Source organism: Jaculus jaculus, chromosome 12, assembly GCF_020740685.1.
Source record: "Jaculus jaculus isolate mJacJac1 chromosome 12, mJacJac1.mat.Y.cur, whole genome shotgun sequence".
Classification (NCBI taxonomy): Eukaryota; Metazoa; Chordata; class Mammalia; order Rodentia; family Dipodidae; genus Jaculus; species Jaculus jaculus.
The window spans coordinates 58,600,733-58,626,602 of record NC_059113.1 but is presented as its reverse complement, the minus strand read 5'-3'; positions in this window follow the sequence as shown (position 1 = coordinate 58,626,602).

Genomic DNA, 25,870 nt, shown 5'->3' with positions numbered 1-25,870 from the left:
AGGGTGGCCTTGAACTCTCAGCGATCCTCCTATCTCTGCTTCCAAAATGCTGAGATTAAAGGCATGCACCATCACACATGGCAATGAATAATATTTAAAAAAATTTTTTTGTGTATTTAATTTATTTATTTGAGAGCAACAGAGACAGAGAGAGAGAGAGAGAGAGAGAGAGGGAGAGAATGGGCGCACTAGAGCCTCCAGCCACTGCAAACGAACTCCAGACGCGTGCACCCCCTTGTGCATCTGGCTAATGTGGGTCCTGGGGAACTGAGCCTTGAACCGGGGTCCTTAGGCTTCACACTCAAGTGCTTAACCGCTAAGCCATCTCTCCAGCCCAATAAATAATATTTTTAAAAAGGTTTTCTTTTTTAGTTTGTGTGTGCATGTGTGAATGCCAGCACATGCCGTTCACAGCACATGTGTAACTGGAAAAGGACAATCTTTAGTGTTGGTTATTGCCTTCCATCTTTTTTTTTTTTTTTTTAAGAGAGAAGGAGTCAGAGAGAGAGAGAGAGAGAGAGAGGAAGAGAATGGGTATGCTAGGACTTTTCAGCTGCTGTGAACAAATTCCAGATGTCTGCATACCCTTGTGTGCATGTGTGACATTGCACACTTGTGTCACTTTGTGCCTGGGTATGTGGGACCTTGAGATTTGAACATGCATTTTAGGCTTTGTAGGCAACCACCTTAACTACTAAGCCATCTCTCCAGCTCCATCTTATTTTTTTTTAAATTTTTTATTTATTTATTTGAGAGCGACAGACACAGAGAGAAAGACAGATAGAGGGAGAGAGAGAGAATGGGCGTGCCAGGGCTTCCAGCCTCTGCAAACGAACTCCAGATGCGTGCACCCCCTTGTGCATCTGGCTAACGTGGGACCTGGGGAACCGAGCCTCAAACCGGGGTCCTTAGGCTTCACAGGCAAGCGCTTAACCGCTAAGCCATCTCTCCAGCCCCCATCTTATTTTTTTAATTCAACAATTATCTAGGTTTTTTAAATTCATTATTTAATTAGTTTGTTTACCTTTTTTTCCTGGCTTATGGAGGCAGGGTCTCACTCTGTCCTAGGCTGACCTGGAATTCACTATGTAGTCTCAGGGTGGCATTGAACTCACAATAATCCTTTTACCTCTGCCTCCTGAGGGCTGGGATTAAAGATGTGCACCACCACACCCAGCTGTTTGTTTACTTTTGAGGCAGGGTAACACGCTAGCACAGACAGACCTGGAACTCACTCTGTAGTCCCAGGCTGTCCTCAGACTCATGGTGATACTCCTCCTTCAGCCTCCTACATGCTGGGACTAAAGGCATGTGCCACCATGTCTGGCTTATCTAGTTTTTAAATGGAACTGTTCCTTTTTATTTGTTCATTCATGTGCATGCATGTGAACTGTGTGTGTGTGTAGAAGTACCAGGGCCTCTTCCAGCTGCAAATAAGTGTCAGATGCTTGTGCCACTTTTTGCATGCAGCTTACATGGATGGCTGGAGAATTGAACCTGGATTGCAGGCTTTGCAAACAAGCACATAGATGGACATCTCCCCAGCTCCTCTGACTTGTTTTTGAGCCTGGGTCTCTTGTCCGCGGCTGTGTTCACCAGGCTAGTTGGTCCTTGAGCTTCCAGATTCTCCTGTCTCCTCCCCCTTTTCTGTAAATGTGTTGATATGACACTGTGTGATGTTTTCTGACTGACTTCTAGGGAGTTTAAAGATGGCTGTCAGGTTTTTATCGTAAGCATCTTTACCCACTGAGCCATCTCCTTGGCTCGATTGCTTACATTTGTAAAGAAAATAATATACAGTCCTTGTTTAGAAGTGGAAAGAAACAAAAAGAGAAAACAGACAACATGCGAAATAGCTTTTCATGCAACCCAATATTAATACTCCTTCCTTCCCCTTCCCACTCTCAATACACTTTCTCACAAGCAACTAATGATAACTCTTTTGAACTATTTCTTGTAGTAGTTGCCATCTGATCTCTACGTAACAGGCAAACGTGACTACTTTTTTTGACAATTTCATACATGTATGTAATGTCTTTTTATCATACCCCCCTTATTTGTTCTTGCCCCCTCTCTTGAACCTGCCCGCTTCTTCCTAACTAGTTCCACTTCTACTTTCATGTCTTGTTGCTGTTGACCCATTGAGTTAGGTTTCTTGCATGAGCATGGGTGTGGGGCTCTTTATTGGAGCATGAAGCCACTGAAGAAAATGTCTCCCCTCCCCCTCAGCAACCACTACCTGCCACCAACTCCTCAGGGAGCTGTGAAGCCTCACGAGCCCTCCACCATTTTGGACGGACTGTTGAGGGGCCCCGTCGTGCATGGGTCTCGTGCGGGCACCCACACCTGTTATTCGTCCACAAGTACAGCCGCCAGGCCACGTGTAGACCACTGCTCTGCAGCACTTCCCTTCCACTTCCCCTTGCACGGAGTTCCCCCAGCCTTGGAGCAGGTGACATGGATGTCCTGTTCAAGACTGAATACGCAGTAGTTATTTACCCTCCGCCTTGACAAGTTGTGAGTCGCCCCAGTAACTGCTGCCACTGCAAAAGAAGCTTCTCTGACTGAAGTTGGGAGCAGCACTCATCTATGGATACAAGCATAAACAACTGCCTCCTCCTCATCCTTCTCTCTCCCTCCTTTCTTCTCCCCTCCCGCATTCTAGCCCAGGCTGACCTGAAAACTCTTTAGGCTGACCTTGAACTCATGTTGATCCTCCTACCTCTGCCTCCCGAGCGCTGGGACTTAAAGGTGAGAATGGGCACACCAGGGCCTCCGGCCACTGTAAAGAAACTCTAGCTGCATGTGCCACTTTGTGCATCTGGTTTTATGTGGGTACTTGGGAGCTGAACTCGGGTCAGTAGGCTTTGCTGGCAGGCGTCTTAGCCGCTGAGCCATCTGTGACATGTCTATTTCTTTTAGCAACTGTGGGCATTGTTTGCGAACCACCACTGAACAGAGACAGACTTCATCAACTTTTCAGTACATGTCCTTGTCTCTCACCTCTCTGCTGTGATCATGGTACTGATTCTTCAGGACCCATTTAGGACACACTTTTAATTTTTTTTTTTTTTTTTTTGGTTTTTCAAGGTAGGGTCTCACTCTAGCTCAGGCTGACCTGGAATTAACTCTGTTGTCTCAGGGTGGCCTCGAACTCACGGCAATTCTCCTACCTCTGCCTCCCGAGTGCTGGGATTAAAGGCGTGTACCACCATGCCCGGTTCTGGGGCACACTTTTAAATTGATACTCCTATAATGTAGGGTGTGACAGCCCTGAGGAAGGAGAGCAGGTGGCTGTGGGATGAGTGAATGACAGGTACAATAGGACAAAACCTGGGGCATCCTTTATGGTTTTCTTTTACTTTTTACTTCTTTAGTTTGTTTATTTTATTTATTTATTTTTATTTTTATCTGGTCTAGCTCTAGCCTAGGCTGACCTGGAATTCACTATGGAGTCTCAGGGTGGCCTTGAACTCACAGCAATCCTCCTACCTCTGTCTCCCAAGTGCTGGGATTAAAGGCGTGCGCCACCATGCCGGGCTCTTATTTGTTTTTGAGATGGTGTCTCACTCAAGGAAGCCCAGAAGTCAGGATTCTCCTGCAGTGGCCTCCAAAAGAACTAAGGTGACAGGTGTGCCCCACCACACCCAAACTTTCTATTTCTCCTTCTCTTCCAGCCACAGCCACAGCACCAGCAGAGCTTCTTGCTCTGCCTCTAGAGTAGACCCAGGACTGGGCTCTTTCGATCTCCATTTGCCTTTCTGGTCTCAGCTCCATCCTCTCTTGCCTGGAATATTGTAATCAGCTTCTCATAGGCTTCCTGTTTCTACACTTGCATCTTGGAAAAAGAAGCTATGTAGGATGTAAATCAGAGCCTGGTAGTGCTCTGCTCAGAACACTCCACACGCCTCCTCATTGCACTCGCCGTCAAAGCCAATTCCCTCCACGCCTGGGCTGCCGCCGCCTGCCTTCATCTCCAGCCCTCCCCAGGGCTCACTCTGTCCCACCCAGCCCGGCATGTTCCTTAGCCAATCCAAGCACATTCCTACCGTGGGGATTATGCACTTCTAGCCTTCCATCTGGAATATCCTTTCTTCAGCAGCCTGAAAGCCTTCCCCTTCCCTCACCTTTTCCTGAGCTGCCCTGAAGGGAATGGTAGGAAATCTTTGAGCTGGCAGGGGCAGACTCGCTTTTGAAGAATCTCGGCAGGTGGGGTGCTAGGAAGAGGCTGGGGCTGGACCGTGAGAAGCTTCCTACAGTAAGACGGCCCCAGGCATGATGACCCATTGAGGCAGAAAGAGCGGCTGGAAAGGAGAGGCTAAGAAGCCAAGAGCAAGAGAAAAGCTACTGTGGTGAGAATGTCCCCAAGGAGGGAGAGGGCACAAGATCAAAAGCATGAGTAGATGAAACAAAATTAATTAACAAGTTCATGCCTGGAAGCCATCATTTTCTCTATGACATAGAAAGCAGGGTCTAACCAGAAGAGACAAGGGCTAACTTTGGGGGCAAGAGGAGGTAATAACGTGGGTGTGAAGCCCATCAGCTGCCTAGGTGAGCAGATGACCGAGGCCATGCACAGGGCTTGCTGTGAATACTGAAGAACCAAGCAGAGCTGGAAGCTTGAACTTAATGTCTCCTGTTCCTACTTGCACACCTTATTTGTTTCTTTTAGCAACAGCCATTGATCTCTGTGTTGTACTAATAACAGCAGCAGCAATCACAACCAGCATCTAGTGCAGGGCACTATTTTCCCCACTTTTGTATTCAATTTCATTTTCACTGATTTCTATTTAAATTTAAAAAATCATTCCCTGTTTAGTTATTGAAAACTTTTTTTTGAGAGAGAGAGAGAGAGAGAGAGAGAGAGAGAGAGAGAGGTGGGGGGGGGGATAGAAATTTGGTGCACCAGGACCCTCAGTCACTGCAATCAAACTCCAGATGCGTGAACCATCTTGTGCCCATGTGAACCATCTTGTACCCATGTGTGACCTTGTATGCTTTGTTACCTTGTGTGTCTGGCTTACATGGGACCTGGAGAGTTGAACATGGGTCCTCAGGCTTCACAGGCAAGTGCCTTAGCAGCTAAGCCATGTCTCCAGCCCTTGAAAAACTTTTAACTGTGCTTGAACATGGGTGTACGGACTGACTTTTCAGCTGAATTTTATGAAATCAAAATACAGAACCAATATTCCTGATGGATTTAGCATCTTACTGGGATGTGCTGTCAATGTAAAATGCCCGCTGGAATTTGAAGACCCAAGATAGAGAAGAATGTACTTCTCTTATGTTCATCATATGTTGAAACAATGACATTTGAATATATTATTGTGGTTTGAATGTGAAACTTTCCCAGAGGCTCGTTTGTTTGAACACTTGGTCCCTAGCTGGTGGTGGAGTTTGGGAAGGTAGAGTTTTATAGCCACTTCCTGTCTCTTCTCTGCTTCCTGACTTTGGGCGCAATGCCTCACGCTCTTGCCGACATGCCTTCCCATCATGGACTGCATCCTTGCAAACAGCGAGCCAGTATGAGCTCTTCCTCCCCTGCTCCTTTATCTCAGGCATCTTTGTCACAGGAACGAGAAAAGTAGCTAATAGGGTTATCTAAATAAATCATACTATTAAAGCTAACTTGTTCCTACTTTGAAAATTATGACTACTAGAAAAATTCTATTTCCAGGGGGCAGTGCTGGTATAGACGGCTGGGACATGGCCATGTCACTGAAGGGCACATCCCATCAGGCAGAAATTATTCACACACTCACACAACCTGCATGGGATGCTGGGAAATGCAGATAAGGTCACTGGCTAAGCATTCTTTCCTAGGTCTAAGAAACAGAGAACCAGCCCTGGAGGACAGTCAGGAGCTGAAATGAGGTAAGATGAGACAGGGAAGACAGCCTAGGAGGCAACTGAGTATGAAGAAAATTCTAGAGAAAGAAGTTACAGAATTCGGAATAATCATCTCACCACTGTTTGCAAGACTGTGTCTTCCTGTTGACGGTAGGGATGGCACACATCCAATTCTTTTCAATAACTGACTGGAGATTAAGTTACACCTTAAGTTTCAAGAGAACAATGGAAATTTATGCTCGCCATCATGTGACCCTGATAAGAGCCAGCACTCAGCCCGATGCCTGGCTTATGAAAGTTCTCAACAAACATTTGGTGAACAAATACATGAATGAATTAAGCCACTTAAATGAAAACAGCTAGAAGAACAGGAGCTGGGATACACGCTGCCTTCATTCAGCAAATATTTGAGTGCTTATTGTAAGCACAGAGCACACAGCAGCAAGCAAGACATAGCCCTGCTCCCAGGAGGAGCAGGGCTTCAAGTAAACAAAAGCATGTACTACATAACACCGTGTCCACTCACAGCAATTACTAGGAATAAAAAGAACGGGAAATGGAGAGCTGGAGAGCAATGGGCATGTTTCAGATTGTTTGACAAAGGAAAGCAAGGCTTCTCTTCCTCCTCTTCCTCTTCTTCCTCCTCGTTCTCCTGCTGCTCTTCCTTCTTTTTGCTTTTTGGAATAGATCTAGGCTGTCTTTGAATTTACAATCCTTCTGTCTCAGCCTCTTGAGTGCTGGGGTTGTAGGCACACATCACCTTCCCGGCCAAGGAAGACCTCATTACAGAGATGGCGTCTGGGGCAGGGGAGATGGCTGAGTGGATTAAGTGCTTGTTGCACAGTGTGATGATCTGTAGCACCCACAAAAACACCAGGTATGTGTGGCAGAGTTGGATCCCTGGCACAAGATGGCTAGTTAGATTAGCCAAGTAGGTGAACTGTGGGCGCAAGGGAGAGACCTTGCCTCAGAAAACATGGTGAAGAGTTGTGGGTTCCTGGGTCCTTGCTCTGGGGCCAGCTGCAGTTCCCCCAAAGGTGTACAGGCAACCCTGTTGGTAAGTGCGCAAAAGTACAGACTTTCAGGCAATAGTTTTGGTGACCCGCTCTTGGTTTATTGTCAGGAAAATAGATTTATAAGCAGTTGAAGGCAGGAAGAGGACCCTAGGGAGCTGGTGGGTTTAAAGGTTGCTAGCCTAGGCATAATATGGGGACATTCGTTCCAGCGTTTAGGCAATGGGGGGGGGAGAGGGTTGCAGGGGGATGGGCTGTGTGAAGGCTGCTGGCTGATAGGGAGTTTCCTAAGCAACTGGCCCAAGGTCACAGGGCAAAGCCTAAGTTCAGGTGTGCCAGGCTTGGAGAGGGAGTGGCCTCCTGTAGCCCAGGGTCCTTAGCCATGCCTGGCAGCTCAGGCCCGTCTGCTGAAGGCTCCAGCCTGTGCCTGGCAGAACCCAACAGAGAGTGATCGAGGAAGACACCTTACGTGAGCCTCCAGTCTCCACACACACATGCACGCACACCCTCACCCAAGTGTGCCCAGGCCTATGCAAACATTTGTATGCACCTGCATGCACATCACACACACAGGCAAAATAAGGAGATGGCATCTGCCTGGAGACCTGAGTGGAGTGAACGGGTTAGATTTAGGGGTGACTGGAGAAAAAGTGCTGCCGCAAGTTGGGCTTGAAGGTGCAAAGGCCCGTGGGCCAGAGTGTGCTAGCGTACTGGGGTGACTGGAGGAGCGCGAGCAAGAATGGGAAGAAGAAAGATGAAGCCAGAGCATGGGCTGGACACTTAGGCTTCTTTAGATTTTGTCTTTGGCAGCAAGAAATACGTTTCTGGCTTTTTTGTTCCTGTAGCCATGTGCCAAGCTATGTGTGACTGCGTATAAGAGACCCATGAGAAACAAGAGCCCAGGCTCCGGCTTTTGTAAGGGGTTTGCAGAGACTGCCCCCTTGGCTGTGTTTAGTGTTCCCACACTTTCTCTTCGGCTGACCTAAGAGGACGAGAAGTGGTGTTTTGGGCTTCCTTCCAGACTTGCAATGAGTTTGTTCTTGTCCTTTATCACCAACATCCTGCTGCTCCTCGACAGTATTCCTGGTAATGGAACCTTTTTGTTTTGTTATATTTTAATCTGCTTAGCGCATGTGGCTTGTCTCTCTGGCCTCACAAATCACTGGCTATCATCACAGTCAATGGTCTGTGTCCAGCCAATTTCACAGACAAACACCTCCTTCCTGGTCACAGTCCCTGATGTGGGCAAGTCTGATTTACAAAGTCAATAAAAATGCATTCAGGGAATTACTGAGCCTTGCTGGCTTAATACACGAGATTAAAATCTCCAACTTTGGGACAACAAGAAGTCATTTAGTATGTGTAAGGTGGCAAGTGGGTTGTGGAAATGTCAAGTGGTCAGGGTCAGGCACCACTGGAAGGGAATTTATTGAAAGACAAAGAGACAAATTGATTAATTGTCTTGGTGTCTTTCCCATTGTGACCTGGGAGATAGATATCAGACCACATTATTGGTTACTTTGGGGAGAGAAAAGTTTCCTATAGTGGAAGACCATATACAACAAAAAATCTGGGCATTTTAAAGGGAATTTTTAACAGCAAAAGTTTTCCTCATTAACAAATTAGTATGTGCCTCTGTCACATGTTAAACTTTGTGGTACCTGGAAAGCAAACTCTGAGTGAAGAACGCGCAACAGTTTATTGGGAGACTGAGCTCAGAATCCCACCAGTCGGAGTGTAAGGCAAGAAGATGCACGGAGGGAGAAGCAGGGCTGTGAGGCCCACAGAGCCTCTGCTGACCCGGCAGAGACTGTGGAGCCGAGTAAGGACAGAGACCAGGGCTGCATGAGCCAAGCCAACATCGGCCAGTTGTTCAATGTAGATGTCTCAAGGAGATGTGTGTGTGTGCGTGTGCGTGTGCGTGCGTGTGTTGTGTAGACCCTTTCCAAGCTCGTAGTGATGCCTGTGCCAGCTGAGAGCTCCTGACAGCCAACCCTCTTCCCCCACCACAGCAGGGTCTGGGTGACACACCACAGCACACATTACAGGCCATGTTTGAACAAGAAGAGTCCCACAGAAGAAAAGATGAGTCACAAACCCCACCAACTTGACACAAGGATTAACTTCTTGGTGTGTCTGTTGTCAACATTTTATGTCATCTGTTTATAGATAAATATGTAGCCATCTATCTTCATATGCACATCTCTGTAGACGTGTGGAGTGTGTACAGTATATGAACTCACATACACCCATATATACATGTACAGAAATGAATTATTCTACTTTAGGTCTTGCTTCTTTCTTAATATAGCATAAACACTTTCTCTGTGTTAATAAAGATGAAACAGGTACCTCTGGTCCCTCCCCGTTTTTGACACAGAGTCTCCCTGCATAGCTCAGGCTGGCCTGGAACTCACTGTCCTCCTGCCTCAGCTTCCTGGATATTGGCGTGGCAAGTATGCATGCCACCAGGTCTGGCTGCACCTGACTTAGCAATTTTATAAGAAAAAAAAATTTCACAAGGAAAAAAAATACATGAGATGTATATGCAAGATGCAGCATTTATAATAGTTAAAAAATCTGGGACAACCAAATGCCCCATAATAAATGACTATTTAAAAACATTATGGGATTTTTCTCCTGTGGCCACTGTAATTCAGAAATTTATCTTGATGATTAATTTAATAGGAAACTATGCCCAATGTATGGCAAAATGTTTATTTTTTGGAAACAAAAGGATACAAAACATTAGCATTCTGGGGGAAAACGGTAAAGGTGTAACAAGCAATGACATATCCACCAAAAAATGTCAGCAGTGGTTAGATCTGGATGATAGAATCACCAGTGCCTTTTTCTTTTTAAAAAAGTTACTCTTCATTTTTTTGCCAAAATGTATTATAACTAGAAAAAACCATTTAAAGTATTTATTGGCCCTCAGTATTTAAAAGAAAATACTTATATTCATTGCAAGGAGAGAGAGTGAGAGAATGTGCGTGAGAGAGAGAAAGAGAGAGAGATGGGGGAAGGGAGAGAATGGATACTCTGGGTCCTCTGGCCACTGCAAATGAACTCCAGATGCATGTACTTCTTTGTGCATCCAGTGTTACATGGGTGCTGGGGAATTGAACCTGGGTCATTAGACATTGAAGGCAAATGCCTTAACAGCTGAGTCATCTCTTCATCTCCCCTCGATATTTGTTTTAAAAATTAAAACAACAGAGCTGGGAAAGTAGCTCACTTGCATCGTACCTGTCTCATATGCCCAAAGCCCTGGGTTCTATCCACACCACCACAAAAGCAAAAAGAAAAGAAAACAATTGTTAATGTATGTGGTGAACACAATGGTACTCAATGAAAAGTTATCTCTTTCCCATCCCAGAAACTTCTGTCATTTCTAGTTGTCTCCCTAAGAGGCAGCCATTAGAAACAGTTTCTTATACAACCTTGTAGAAATGTTCTATGCAATATAAATGCGTGCATGCACACATACACACACACATACCAGCATATCCATTATACTGTTCAGTATCACTAACTTAATTCTTCTTAGAAAACTTTATGAGTCACAACATGTAGATCAACTTCATTATTTTAATGCCTAAGTAATGTTTTATTAGATAGCTATATCATACTTATGGATAGCTTTTCATTCCTGCAAACACTGTTGTAATGACCATTATTCTACAATCTTTATTTTTAAATCTGTAAAGGCATTTGTTGGACAAATTCCTAGAAGTAGAATTGCTGACTCAATGAGTAAGTGTATTTTAAATTCTCATAGATATTTTTCAGAGTTAACTCCAAGGAGGCTATATCCTCCAGGAATGTGTGTTCCTCTGACCCTGCATCCTTGGGACAGCATGTTTTAGCCATGTCTTCTTTATCTGGGGGCAGGGGTGGACAAAACATGCAGCTTGTTGATGCTTCAGACTGGGCCTGTATGTGTGCAGTATGCATGATCGTGTGTGTGCGTGCGTGTGTGTGTGTGTGTGTGTGTGTGTGTGTGTGTGTGTGTGTGTGGCGGCCAGAGGCTGATGCTGGGTCTCTTCCTCAGTTGTGCTCCACCTTAGTTTTGAGACAGGATCTCTCACTGAACCTGGAACTCTCCTGCTTCAACTAGATTAGCTGGCAAGCCCCGGAGACCCTCCTGTCTTCACTTCCTTGGTGCTGCAATTGCAGGCCAGTGCCACCACCACACCTGCCTTACCTTTCACTCAAGTGCTATGGGTCTGAACTTGGGGCTCCATGTTTGTACTCAAACACTTTACTGCCTGAGCCATCTCCCTTGTCCCTAGAGTGCATATCTCTTAAGAAGATGTACTAGCCTTGAAGGGAAGGCTATTGAGGAGGTAAGGTGGGGAGATAATTTTCATGGAGGTGTTGGAGTTTGAACTCAGGGCACTGTGCATTCTTGGCAGGTTCTCTATATCTCCAGCCATACATGGTTCGTGTGTGTTTTCTTAGTAAGGTCTCACACTAATCCAGCATGACCTGGAATTTACTTTGTAATTCAAACTGGCTTAAAACTCATGGCAATCCTCTTACCTCATCTTACTAAGTGTAGGAATTACAAGTGTGAGCAACTATTGTTGCCTAAGTTATTTTTTAAATAAAATGTTTTTTAAAAGAAACATTTATTATTTTTCGAGACAGGAAGAGAGAGAGAGAGAGAGAGAGAGAGAGAGAGAGAGAGAGAGAGAGAGAGAGAATGGATGTATGTGCCAGGGTATCCTGCCACTGGAAACTCCAGATGCACACACCACTTTGTGCATCTGGCTTTATGTGGGTATGGAGAAATCAAACTCAAGATGTCAGGCTTTGCAAGCAAGTGCCTTTAATTGCTGAGCCAACTCCCTAGCCTGTTTTTTTTTAGGTTTTGCATTTTTATTTGCTTTCCTGTTGTTCTGTGGTAGTTTGAGCCAGATGTCCCCATAAACTCATGCTTTTTGAATACTTGGATCTCAGATGATGGCAATTTGAGAGATGGAGCCTTGCTGGAGGAGGTGTGCTATTGGGGAGGGCTTAGGGGTAATATACCCAGCTTCTCCTTGCTAGCATCTAACACAGTCTCCTGCTGTTTGCCATCTGCAAGGAGGTGATGTCCAGCTTCTGTTCTACCATCTTTCAACCCTGCCATCATGGAGCTTCCCCTGGAGACTGTAAGCCAAAATAAATCCTTCCCTTCCACCAGCTTCTTTTGCAGTGGAGACCATGCTGAGCTGAAGCTTCTAGGGCAGTGGGGAGTTCTGTGGCTGTCAGTCACCTGACGCACATGTCACCTGCTTGGACTGCAGTGATCCTAAGGGCCTACAAAAGGTCCAGTGGCACCTATGCTACCTGAATTACATCAGGTGGCTTGTGCCAGCAATGGGATGGTAGTTACAACACCTCCTTTTTTCCCACCTCCACCTCTATCTCCCTTTCCTCCTTCCTTCATTGATGTGGGATGAGCATGTTTGCAAAGGCTAAAAGGAAAGAGGTGAAGGAGAAGTAGAGTTTGGAAATCAGGTGAGAAGCCCTTCACGTGGGACAGAGGAAGCGGGGAACAGAACACCTGCTGAGTGCTTGCTGGTTTTTCATCTGACACATACATGTTGTGATGTCAGTATGATGCTAGCAGTTATCATTCCTTTTCATCTCCTTCTGCTTTGTATTTCCTTTCTCCATTGGTTTGTTATGCAGCAACAAGATAGTAGTAGTCACTGATGGATAAACCTGGCTGATATACATACTCTGTGCCAACTGTTCTAGAATATTTCAGTGGCAAACAAAGTTAAAAATGTCTGCCTTTATGGTGCCCACTTGTATGTGGTGGAACAGACACTAAACCAGCATCTCAGAAGAGATTGAGGGTCAAGGTGGCCTCCTTCTTTGTATCATGTGGCTGCTGTCCATCTCTCCTTGAGGCTGTCTCTGGTCTCCTCTGGGACTCAGCTAGGCCATCATCATTGCTCTGGCCTCCAGGCTGTGGGCAAACAGCTCGCATGTCTCCCTGCATCATCCACTGGACCCTCCTCTTTCCAGGTTTGCTGCTGTCTTCCCACACATTTCTGCCTGGCAACACAGCACAAGGACTGGTATAAATAACAACTACTGTTTATAACTATTGGCTGCCAAGCTCTATGTACCTGACAGTATGACAAGCACTTTACCTGCATGACCTTGCATGGCTTTAGTACTGTCACTGTCACCACCTTTTAGACGAGGACCCTGAGAACCACAGGGAGGAAAACCCCAAATCCAAGCCATGGTAGTGTTTCAGTAATCCATTGTATATTAACTGTGAAGCTACAAATATGTGTCTATAGATAGGAAAGCTTTCTTTTTCTCTTAAAAAATGGGACTCTTGACTTTTGAAGGAAATATTCCCAGGATCTCTGATTTCTCTTTCACTGGACCTTTTGGTCATAACTGATAATCAAACAAATTATGCAGTGTACATTATTCTGTCCCAGGAATGTTTTAGACACTGGGGACACAAAAATCAGAACTCAACAGCTTTTCTTAGACACTGATGGTGTAACAGTGAGGGTGTAAGCAAATGACCACAGCAGACTGTAAAGTGGATGATACAAAAATAGATTAGTAATAATCACACAGCCAATGATATTCATGGAGCATAATAATGTGCTAGACGTTGTGCTGAGTCATTACAGGCATTGTCTGGCACAATTCTCAAAAGAATCACCAGAATCTTATGGAGCTGAGCCACAGTGCAGAGCCAGATTGCAGAGGCACAGGGCCACAGGGGTGAGGTGAGGTACTGGTCTAGGTCTTGATGAATAAATGGACAGATGGATGGATGGCAAGTCACGTGGGCTGCATCAAGCAGTGGAGACCATGCTGAGCTGAAGCTTCAAGGCCAGTGGGGAGTTCTCTGGCTGTCAGTCACTTGATGCACATGTCACCTGCTTGGATTACAGTGATCACAAGGACCTATGAAAGACCCAATGGCACCTATGCTACTTGCATCACATCACATCCTGGCCTTTTTTACAACCAGTTGCCCAGTTTGTTTTCTCCTTACTGTGAGGTACTGTGTGGGATTTAGCCATCAGGAAGACCCTAGATAAAACTGGAAGAGATATTCAAATCAACATATACACAAATTGTGATGCTGAGACTCAAGAAACATGGTAAGGCAAGGGGACATGACCTTCTCAATTCCTGAACTCAAAGGTATTGAAATAAGTTTTCTGGTCCCAATGACCAATGGCCTGAAAGAGGAGGTAAATAAGCACATGAACGTAATGTAGGGCCTGGAAAGGAAAATCAGCAACACAGGCAAAGGTCTGCAAGATGGCTGAGGAAATCGGCAGAAAGGATGAAAAAGCAGTATGGGAGAAACACTCAGCAAGGAACTTGAGAAAAACCAAATAGAAATGTTAGAAATGAAAAATTTAATGAATTAAATAAACAAAAACAGTAGATAACATCACTAATAGGCTAATAAGAAAGAGGATCAGGATGAAGGATGAGGTTGATGAAATACTACACTCAAAGTTCAGTAAGAAAAAAAAAAGCAAGCATGACCACAATGTCCAAGAATTCTGGGATATGATCAAGAGACCAAACCCAAGGATTGATAGCACAGAAGAGGAGCTGAAGCACAGAGATTCCATTCAGTGAAATTATTGCAGAAATTTTCCTCAAATCTAGAGAAAGAAATAGACATCCAAACCCAAGAATTATCTAGAACCCCAAATAGACATGATCACAGAAGAACTTCTCCATGACACACTACAATCAAGATGTCAAAAATATAAAGCACAGAAACAATACTAAAAGCTGTAAGCAGGCCTGGAGAGATGGTTCAGAAGTTAAGGTCCTTCCCTGTAAAGCCTAATCACCCACGTTCAACCCTCAGTACCCTTGAAAAGCCAGATGAACAAAGAGTTCATTTTCAGCAGCTAGAAGCCCTGACATGCCCGTTTGCATTCTCTCTCTTTCTCCTTGAAAATAAATAAATAAGAAATTTTATAGAAGCTATAAGCAAAATATATCAATTCACAAAGAAATATCAGATCACTTCTCAGCTTTTGGCTATACATCAGATCACTCATCAGAAACCTCCCAAACAAGGAAAGCATGGAAAAAAAAATCCAAATCCTGAAAGTAAATAATTGCCAGCCCAAATTACAAAGTCCAGCAAAGTGTCCTTTTAAAATTTGGTAGAGAAAGAAGGACATTTTAAAACAAACACTAAAAAGGCAGTTCATGGGCTGGAGACATGGCTTAGCCATTAAGGTCCTCTTGCAAAGCCAGAGACCCAGGTTCAACTCCCCAGGACCCATGTAAGCCAGATGCATAAGGGGGCACATGCATTTGGAGTTCATTTGAAGTGGTTGGAGGCCCTGTATGCCATTATTTATCTGCCCCTTTCTTCTTCTCTCTCTCAAATAAATAAATAAATAAAAATATTTAAAAAGAAAAAAGGTAGCTCATGACAATCAAACCAAAACTGCAGAAGATGCTCAAAGGAATCCTTTATACAGAGGAGGATAGAAGTCTCAATCCTGATAATACAAGCAAGAATAAATTACATGAATGAACAAATGAGAGCTCAGAAGGAATTCATCATGTTTAATTAGCAAGCTCCTAATATGGGGAAAGTAAAGAACAAACAATTGTACCACTGAGTGGAAAAACATCCATCAAAATTATAGGAATTAGTAAACATTTCTCAAGATTAGCTTTCAATGTCAATGGTCTTAACTCACCAATAAAAAGATGCAGACTGGCTGAAAGGATTGACAAATGAGTTATCAGTTGTCTCCCAAATACACCTTACTGGTAAAGATATCCACAAATTGAGAACCAAAGGATGAGAAACAATCTACCAAAGGAATAGAGGCTGAGAACAAGATGGCATAGCCATTCAAATATCAAAAATGGAAGCACTAAAAGACCACTAGATTATAAAAATAGGAGGCAATTCATCAAGAAGGTATAGCAATTATATACACATATATACCAGATGTTGGTGCTCTGAATGTCATAAAACAAGGACTCATAAACAGTCAAGTAGGTCTCAACACAGTAACAGTGGGTGATTTCAGTATATGACTCTCATGGATAGGTAGTTATGTCGTCCAGGCTAAAAATCAACAAAGAAACTTCAAAGATAAAATATACCATAGATCAAATACACTTAATAGATACATATGGAATATTCCGTCCAACAGAAAAGAACACAAATACTTCCCAGCAACCAGTGGAACATCTTCCAAAACAGGCCACATCCTAAGCCACAAATTAAGCCTTACCAAGTACATAAGAATCAAAACAATTTCTGATATCTTATCAGATCATAGTGTGATAAAACTAGAAATAAATAGCAAGAAAAAGTACACAAACTGCACAGTTATGTGGAGACTGAGTGACATACCCTTGAATGACCAGTGAGTCACTGAAGAAATGAGGGAGGAAACTTAAAAATTTTAAGCACCAAATCAAAATGAAAGATCAACTTACCAGAACCTCTGGAGGACAGTGCAGGCAATACTAATAAGGCTCATTGCGATGTGTGCTTACATTAGAAAGTTGGAAATAGGAGACTTCCGGTTAAGATGGCAGTATAGGAACCACATCAAAGCAGCCTAGGTGAGAAAAAGCCAAAGAAAACCCAGCAAAATACACACTTTTACTAAAAAGTGAGGTGTATAAGCAATTAAAATGGCAGCAGAACAGTAGGAGCATCCCAGAGCATCCAGAGCCAACACAGGCAGGCCAAAGCAGCTCCAGCAGTGGTGCCTGGGCTCCGGCAGTGGAAGCTGCAGTGGAAGCCACGTCTCCAGCTCTGGCAGCAACAGCAGCGCCTCTGGCACCAGCAACAGTGGCTCCAGCAGCAGCAGCTATAGCAGAGGCAGCAGACCCAGCGGCGGTGGCTTCAGCAGCAGCTGCGGTTCCAGCAGCGGAAGTGCCCATCTGCAGGGCCACAGTTTCCAGGCTCAGTTTGCCCCGCAGGAAAAGTCAGTGTACAGCTCCAGAAAACAGTCCAGTGACCCAGCCAGCCTACTTGACTGAGACCAAAATCATCCAAAAAGGCAACTGGAATTGCACCAGGGAAGGGTCTCACTTGGTCACAAGCTGACTTGGAACCCCCGGCAGGCCAGAAATCTTAACCTCTTTGTTGATAGAGGATCTGGCTGTTATGACACTTACTCTTGCATAAATACTTGGTGCTGCTATTGATTGAATGTGTACCGTGTTTAGTTAAATTTTAGAATCTACCTGTATTTTGTGCCACTCAGCCTACATGAATACTCCCATAGCAGGCACACTGAACCCCTAGGAACACTTTTCTAGATACTCTGAGTGTGTTAAGAGCCACACCTAACATCTTAAACTCCTAAACTGAAGATACATAACATCAGATCAATTGATATAGCTAAGAATACCCAGAAAACTAGAAAATCCAAACACTAACTTAATCCAAGATGCAAAAATATATACATTATAACACAAGAAACACCAAAAATCAAGACAATATAAATCCACCAAAAAGTATTAATGCATCAGAGATGACCTACAGTGAGAATGAGTTGGAGGAAGTGCCTGAGAAAGATTTCAAAAGAATGATTGTAAATGTGTTCAAAGAAGTCAAAGAACAAATCAGAGGAATCAAAGAGGAAATCAGAGAGGAAATCAAAGGAATCAAAGAAGATGCAGGACACCAATCTAATGAAATAAAGAAGGCAATACAAGACATAAACAAGTAAATAGAAATAATAAAGAAAAACCAGTCAGAATTACTAGCAATGAAGAACACAGTTAATGAAATAAAAAACTCTGTAGAAAATCTCACCAGTAGAATGGATGAAGGAGAGGACAGAATATCTAAGCTAGAAGACCAGGTGGCAGATCTAATACAGTCCAACAAAGAGAAAGACAAACTAAGAGAAAAGTATGAATGGGATTTCAAGGTATTCATGACACTATGAAAAGATCAAATATAAGAATTCAGGGCATAGTAGAAGGAGAAGAAACTCATTCCAAAGTAGTAGTAGGCATCCTCAACAAAATCATAGAAGAAAACTTCCCCCAAATTGGGAAAGATTGCCAATGCAGATACAGGAAGCCTTTAGAATCCCAGCCAGACAAAACCTGTAAAGAACCTCTCCTTTGCCATACTATAATCAAACTACCAAACACAGAATCCAAAGAAAAAATATTGAAAGCAGTCAGAGAGAAAAGTCAAGTTACTTACAAAGGCAAGCCCATCAGGATTACAGCAGATTACTCAACACAAACTTTAAAAGCCAGAAGGGCTTGGAGTGATGTATTCCAAGTTCTGAAAGATAACAACTGTTAACCAAGGTTACTTTACCCTGCAAAGCTATCCATTCAAATAGGCGAAGAAATGAGGACATTTCATGACAAAAGTAGGCTAAAGGAGTACAAATAGGTGAAGAAATAAGGACATTCCATGCAAAAGCAGGCTAAAGGAGTATTTGAAGACAAAACCAGCTCTACAGAAAATACTTGAAAGAATCCTCCATGTCGAAGAGAAGGAAAAGCACAAATATAAGGAACCTGGAAAAAACAAGCAATACTCAAATACTAACTAACACAAAAGAGCAAAGATAGAATTGGAACCACAAAAAAGAAAAAAGGCAAACATAATCCTAATATCTGACAAGGTAGACTTCAGTCCAATGTTATCAAGAAAGATAAGGAAGGTCACAACAGGAGGACCTTACAATCGTAAACATATATGCACCTAACATGGGGGCTCCCAAATTCATCAAACACTATTAGAACTAAGGTCACAGATAACACCGAACACAGTGGTAGTGGGTGACTTCAACATCCCACTCTCATCAATTGACAGGTCATCCCGGGGAAAAAAAAAACAGAGAGGTATCTGGGCTAAAGGAGGTCATAGAAGGAATGGACCTAACAGATATATACAGGACATTTCATCCAAATGCTGCAGAATATACATCCTTTTCAGCAGCACATGGAACATTCTCTAAAATAGACCATATATTAGGACACAAAGGAAATCTTAACAAATACAGTAAAATTGAAATAATTCCTTGCATTCTATCTGACCACAATGGAATCAAACTGCAAATCGATAACAAGAAAGGCTATAGAGCATACACAAAATCATGGAAACTAAACAATACACTACTAAATGATGAATGGTTCAATGAAGAAATCAAAAAGGAAATAGAAAAATTTATAGAGACAAATGATAATGAGAACACAACATACCAAAATCTCTGGGACACATTGAAGGCAGTTCTAAGAGGTAAATTTATAGCTTTAAGTGTCTATATTAAGAAATTAGAAAGGTCACAAGTAAACAACCTAATGCTTCACCTTAAAGCCTTGGAAAAAGAAGAACAAGGCCAACCAAAAGTCAGTAGACAGGAAGAAATAATAAAGATTAGGGCAAAAATTAATGAAATAGAACAGAAAAAAAAAATCCAAAGAATTAATGAAACAAAGAGTTGGTTCTTTGAATGGATAAACAAGATTGATAAACCCTTAGCAAATCTGACCAAAAGAAAGAGATAAGAGACACAAATTAATAAAATTAGAGATGAAAAAGGTAACATCACAAGAGATGCCAGAGACATTCAAAAAATCATACGGACATATTATAAAAGCATATACTCCACAAAGTAGGAAAATCTGAAAGAAATGAATGATTTCCTTGATTTATATGACCTACCTAAATTAAATCAAGATGAGATTAATCACTTAAATAGACATATAACAAGCATGGAATTCCGAAGAGTTATCAAAAGTCTCCCAATTAAAAAAATCCCAGGCCCAGATGTATTCACTGCTGAATGTTACCAGACCTTCAAGGAAGAGCTAACACCATTGCTTCTTATGCTTTTCCATGAAATACAAAAAGAAGGAATTCTACCAAATTTCTATGAAGCCAGCATCACCCTGATACCAAAACCAGACAAAGATAGAACAAAAGAAAATTACAGAAAAACTGGAAGCTTTTCATTTAAAATCAGGAACAAGACAAGGGTGTCCACTGTCCCCACTTTTATTTAATATAGTTCTGGAAGTCTTCGCCATAGCAATAAGGCAAGAGACACACAAAAAAGGGATACAAATTGGAAAGGAAGACATCAAGTTATCATTATTTGCAGATGACATGATTCTATATATAAAGACCCTAAAGACTACTAGCAAACTGTTAGAACTGATAAAAACCTACAGCCATATAACAGGATACAAAATAAATACACAGAAATCAGTAGCCTTCGTATATGCTAACAACAAACACACAGAGGATGAAATCAGAGAATCACTCCCATTCACAGTTGCATCAAAAAAAAAAAAAAAAGTACCTTGGAATAAAAGTAACCAAGGAAATAAAGAATCTCTACAATGAGAACTTTAAAACACTCAAGCGAGAAATTGCATAAGACACTAGGAAGTGGAAAAACATCCCTTGTTCCTGGATTGGAAGAATCAATATTGTGAAAATGGCAATCTTACCAAAAGCAATCTACACATTTAATGCATTCCCCATCAATGTTCCAAAGACATTCTTCATGGAAATAGAAAAAACAATCCAAAAATTCATTTGGAATCACAAAAAACCTCGAATATCTAAAATAATACTGAGCAACAAAAATAAGGCTGGTGGGATCACCATACCTGATTTTAACCTATACTACAGAGCCATAGTAACAAAAGCAGCATGGTACTGGCACAAAAACAGACATGTAGATCAGTGGAACAGAATAGAGGACCCAGATGTAAGCCCAAGTAGCTATAGCCACCTGATATTCGATAAAAATGCCAAAAATACTCATTGGAGAAAAGAAAGCCTCTTCAGCAAATGGTGTTGGGAAAACTGGATATATATCTGTAGAAGGATAAAAAATAGATTCTTCTATTTCTCCATGCACAAGTATTAAGTCCAAATGGATTAAAGGCCTTAACATCAGACCAGAAACTCTAAAAATGCTACAGGAAAAAGTAGGGGAAACCCTTCAACATATTGGTCTAGGCAAAGACTTTCTGAATACAACCCCAATTGCTGAGGCAATAAAATCACAGATTAATCAATCACTGGGACCTCAAGAAATTACAAAGATTTTGCACCGCAAAGGACACAGTGAAGAAAGCAAAGAGGCAACCTACAGAATGGGAAAAAAATCTTTACCAGCTATATATCTTATAGAGGATTAATATCTAGGGTATACAAAGAACTTAAAAAGTTAACTAATAAGGAATCAAACAAGCCAATCGAAAAATGGGCTATGGAGCTAAATAGAGAATTCTCAAAGGAAGAAATATGAATGGCATATAAGCATCTAAATAGCATATAAGCATCTACATCACTAGTCATCAGGGAAATGCAGATTAAAACTACATTTAGATTTCATGTCACTCCTGTCAGATTGGCCACCATCATGAAAACAAATGATCATAAATGTTTGTGGGGATGTGAAAAAAGAGGAACCCTTCTACACTGCTGGTGGGAATGCAGTCTGGTCCAGCCATTGTGGAAATCAGGGTGGAGGTTTCTAAAACAGCTAAAGATTGCTCTACCATATGACCCAGCTATAGCACTCCTAGGCATATATCCTAAGGAAACATCTCATTTCCTTAGAAGTATGTGCTCAACCATGTTTATTGCTGCTCAATTTATAATAGCTGGGAAATGGAACCAGCCTAGATGTCCCTCAACTGATGAGTGGATAATGAAGATGTGGCACATTTATACAATGGAGTTCTACTTAGCAGTAAAGAAAAATGAAGTTATGAAATTTGCAGAAAAATGGATGGATCTGGAAAGGATTATACTAAGTGAGGTAACCCAGTCCCAGAAAGCCAAGTCCCACATGTTCTCCCTCATATGTGGATCCTAGCTAGAGATGATTTGGCTTCTGTATGAGAAGGAAAATACTTAGTAGCAGAGGCCAGTAAGTTTAAAAGGAGATATAAAGGAAAGAGAAAGGAAGGCAAGTGGTTACTTAATAGGTTGGTATTGTATATATGTAAGTAGAATGGTTGAGATGGGGAGGTAATATGATGGAGAATGGAATTTCAAAGGGGAAAGCGGGTGGGGGAGGGTACTACCATGGGATTTTTTTTATAATCATGGAAAATGTTAATAATAATTGAGAAAAAAAAGACAGGCAAAAAAATGTTGGAAATACCTGAAGTAAATAACTTAATGATGCATCGTAAGGTCTTAGGAGAGCAAAAATTCCAAACTTCGAGGCAGCAGTGGTCAGAAAGAAATAAACTCAATGAAAAGGAAACACAGAGAACAATACATAGAATTAAAGAGCTGGTTCTTTGTCACAATAAACAAGATTGAACACCCCCCCCAAGCCAAACTAATGAACAGAGAAGACCCAGGTTAATAAAATTAGAGTGAAATCCACAGAATCATTAGGAAATACTTATGCTCCAAAACTATGGAAAAATCTAGAAAGAATGGAAAAATCCTAGACATTTATGAGCTAGGAAATTGACTCAGTGGTTAAAGCCATTTACTTGCAGGACCTGACAGCCTGAGTTCCATTCCCCAGGGCCGATGCATAATGTGATGGCACATGTGTCTGGAGGTTGTTTGCAGTGGCACTAAGTCCTGGCATACCCATTCTCATTCTCTCTCTCTCTCTATTCTTTAAGATAAATAAAATACTTTTATAAAATAAGGATACACTGGGCATAGTAGCACATGTCTTTAATCTCAGCACTCAGGAAGCAGAGGTAGGAGGATCATTGTGAGTTTGAGGTCACCCTGAGACTACAAAGTGAATTCCAAGTCAGCCTGGGCTAGAGTGAGACCTTACCTAAAAAACCCAAAACAAATAAAAAGGGAGGATACAACAACTTCGACAGATCTATAACAACCAATAAGACTGAAGTAGTAAAAAGTCAATGCAGCACAGAGATGCTTAAACATCCGTGCTGGCACTGTAATATCCAGGAATTTGAACCAGCCTAGATGCCCATCAACACAGGAATAGATAAGAAAATGTGGCACATGTACACAATGGATTTTACACAGCCATAATGAAAAAAGATAAAATTATGTTGTTTGTAGGAACATGGGTGGGACTAGATATCATCAAGTTAAGTGAAACAACCAGACTCAGAAAGACCAAACACCACATGTTTTGTGCTATATGTAGAACCTAGACTAGTAAAATTGTGTGTGCCTGTGCGTGCATGCTCACGTGGTAAAAATAACAGAGGGGTCATTAGAGGAGAGGAAGAGGTCTTGAGGGGGGAGGGAACAAGAAAGGGCCATGGCGTCCACGTGGCATGCAAGCATTTCGGGGACTGTCTTGGGGAAGGAGGGAGCAAGGGCACCTGGAGTGGCACTGGGGAGGGGACGAGTTAGACACACAGGTGCCAGAGAAATTGCCAGATTTGGCAAGAGAGAGGCTAATGGGTGGTGGAGGTCAGTGAGAAGTGGGGTATTCAACCGCATTTATGATGGGAAAAAAGTAGAAAATGAAACAAGAGGAAACATGGCTTTACAGCTAAGATGGGTTTGACCTGAGAAGGGCTCTTGGCCAGGCGGAGGAGGGAAGTAGAGTCACTGAATTGCTTGGTTGCAGGGTGCTCCACCTTGCCTGGCTACTTCAGGGAAATGATACCTGGACAGGTGATGTGGGCCATTTCTGGAAAATGACAATTCATTTGCAATTTGGATAGGAGGACTGGGTCACTTCTGGGAATCAGAAATGTACACATTGTAAAATGGCAGAGTTAAAAAGGTGGAGACATTCTGGTTCTAACAATTTAAAACTTCAGATAAATATTCCCCACACTTATTCCCCTCCCCCGCAAAAATACTACTCATTGTTGATTCACATTCTTCAGTTTTCTTTGCTGAATCAAATTTCAAGGTCACATTGCTCCCAAACCTGCCTGACTCTAGAAAGGAGATTCTCAAAAGCCACCACACTAGCAAATGTCCTTGGAGCAGGTCAGCTCCCCACCTTCCCTGCTTTGCAGGGCAGGTGTCTCAGAGATCCCTGGCAAGTAGGAAATGTGGAGGCCGACACAAGAAGGCATCTGGCTGCCTTTGCTCCCAGATGTCACTGGTGTCACACAGTCCCTAGCTCCCAGCCCTGCAGGAAATCAATGATATAGTTAGAGCTGGCCTGCCCAGTGCTGCAGAGAGGGGCCATCCCTGCGGGACTGCTCCGCCAGAGCCTTTTTATAAACCGGCAACAATTTACACTCCAAATGAAGTCCTAATAAACCGCAGCAGCAGCCTGCCAGGAGTGGGCCTGATAAACACTACTGTTAATAAAACCCGCTGAGCTGAGTTGAGCTCCTCGGGGCTGGAGCCAGGCTGGGCAGCGAGGAGAACCAGGACGGCCCTAGCAGCCCAGCTCAGGCTCGGGTGCTGGTGGGTCAGGCACAGCCCCTCCGGGCAAAGGCTTATCTGCTGGAATTCATCCAGTGTTAGACTGTGGCTTTAGATTTCAGGGATGTGAGGAGACTTCAGCTAGAACATTCCCCAAGAAGTACTGGAATTCCATTGTCTCCATGCTTCTACCATCCTTCCCTGCTCTTCCAGGGGCCCTCGCCTGCTCCCTAGGGACACTGGGCTGAAGTCAGGCAACTTGATGCACATGTCCCCCGACCATGGGCACTCAATCTGGCTGTATGACACCATTTATTATATAGGTGATGTTTGCACCTACCCTTTAAAGTTGTTGGCAGTGACTAGCATAGAGTAAGCAGACTTAATGACAGCTATTTTTGTGATTTTATTACTAAAATGTATTTACATGCCACGATTGTGAGGGTCTTAGAACCTAATAAATGCCCAGTAAATGCACCACTATTCATATTCTTAGACTTAGTGTGATTATTAGCATGATCTATGCCAGAATAACTTTAAAACTCTAAGACAAAGTTATCTCACTGTAAATTCTGCCTATTGACCCAGCTTCATCTCCTGGAAGCTAAACAGAATACACTTCATCTATCCAATGCTCAGTTATTTGCCTCACTCCCAAAAATGCGCTCACTGTGGGAGGGTGTACCATTTGCTTCAGTCATCGGCCCCAATAAGCTAGTTCTTCACTATGAAGTCGCATACGAGGAGCGTGGACTTAACACTCCTCTTCCAGGATAGTGAATGGTTGCCTGTGAAAGCTCCAGGCAGATCTGCTGTACTAACTGAGGGCACCTGAGAGTGGTGTGCCACTGTCTCCCTTCCAGAGAGCCAGGCTAGCCAGAGGTTATGAGCGTGAATTAGTAAGCTCCGGGGACATTTTGCCTTGCTCCCACCGCAGCTGTGTGACCACGGGAAAATTTCTTAACCTCTCTGCTTCACTCACCTCACCTGTGGAAGGGGCACGATCACCATGTGTGCATGAGTTGATTAAGATCGTGCACGTGGGGCAGCTGGCCACTCAATCCAGCTGAGACTGTTGGTGTCCCAAGTGTGCCGTTTAGAATTCAGGGATCACCCAGGAGGCAGATGTGCCGTCCTTACTCGCTTTTCTTTCCCTTGTATCCCCTGCCATCTTCCCCCATTGGCTCACTTTGAGCTTCTAATCTTCCCACGCAAGCTACCATTAAACATCAACACTCCATCTTATCTTCCGCCAGCTGCTATTTCCTTTGGACCCGAGCGCAAGCCTTCACATTAATCTGTACTTAATCTCATCTTGCCAGCTTTGGACCTTGATTCCAATTGTTCAAGAATCTTTTGGACGCGCAATCTGTCATCTAACCCAGCCTCGCTCCTGTGTTCTGGCTCACGGACAAGTGGATGTTGTAAAACCTGAAGGAGAGCCAGCGCTCGCAGAGGCGATCTGCTGCTCTTCATTTTATAGGTAACTGCATTCCAAATCCCTCCAGGGAACCAGTTTTGCCTACAGTATGTGATTTGGGGGGTAGCAGTCACCTGTCACTCAAGATGCTAGAGGTGGATTCAGGTCCCATGCCTGGCCAATGAGATGCTTTTAAAAAATATTTTTATTTATTTGTGTGGGGGGGGAGGAGGAAGGGAGGGAGAGCACGAATGGGTGTGC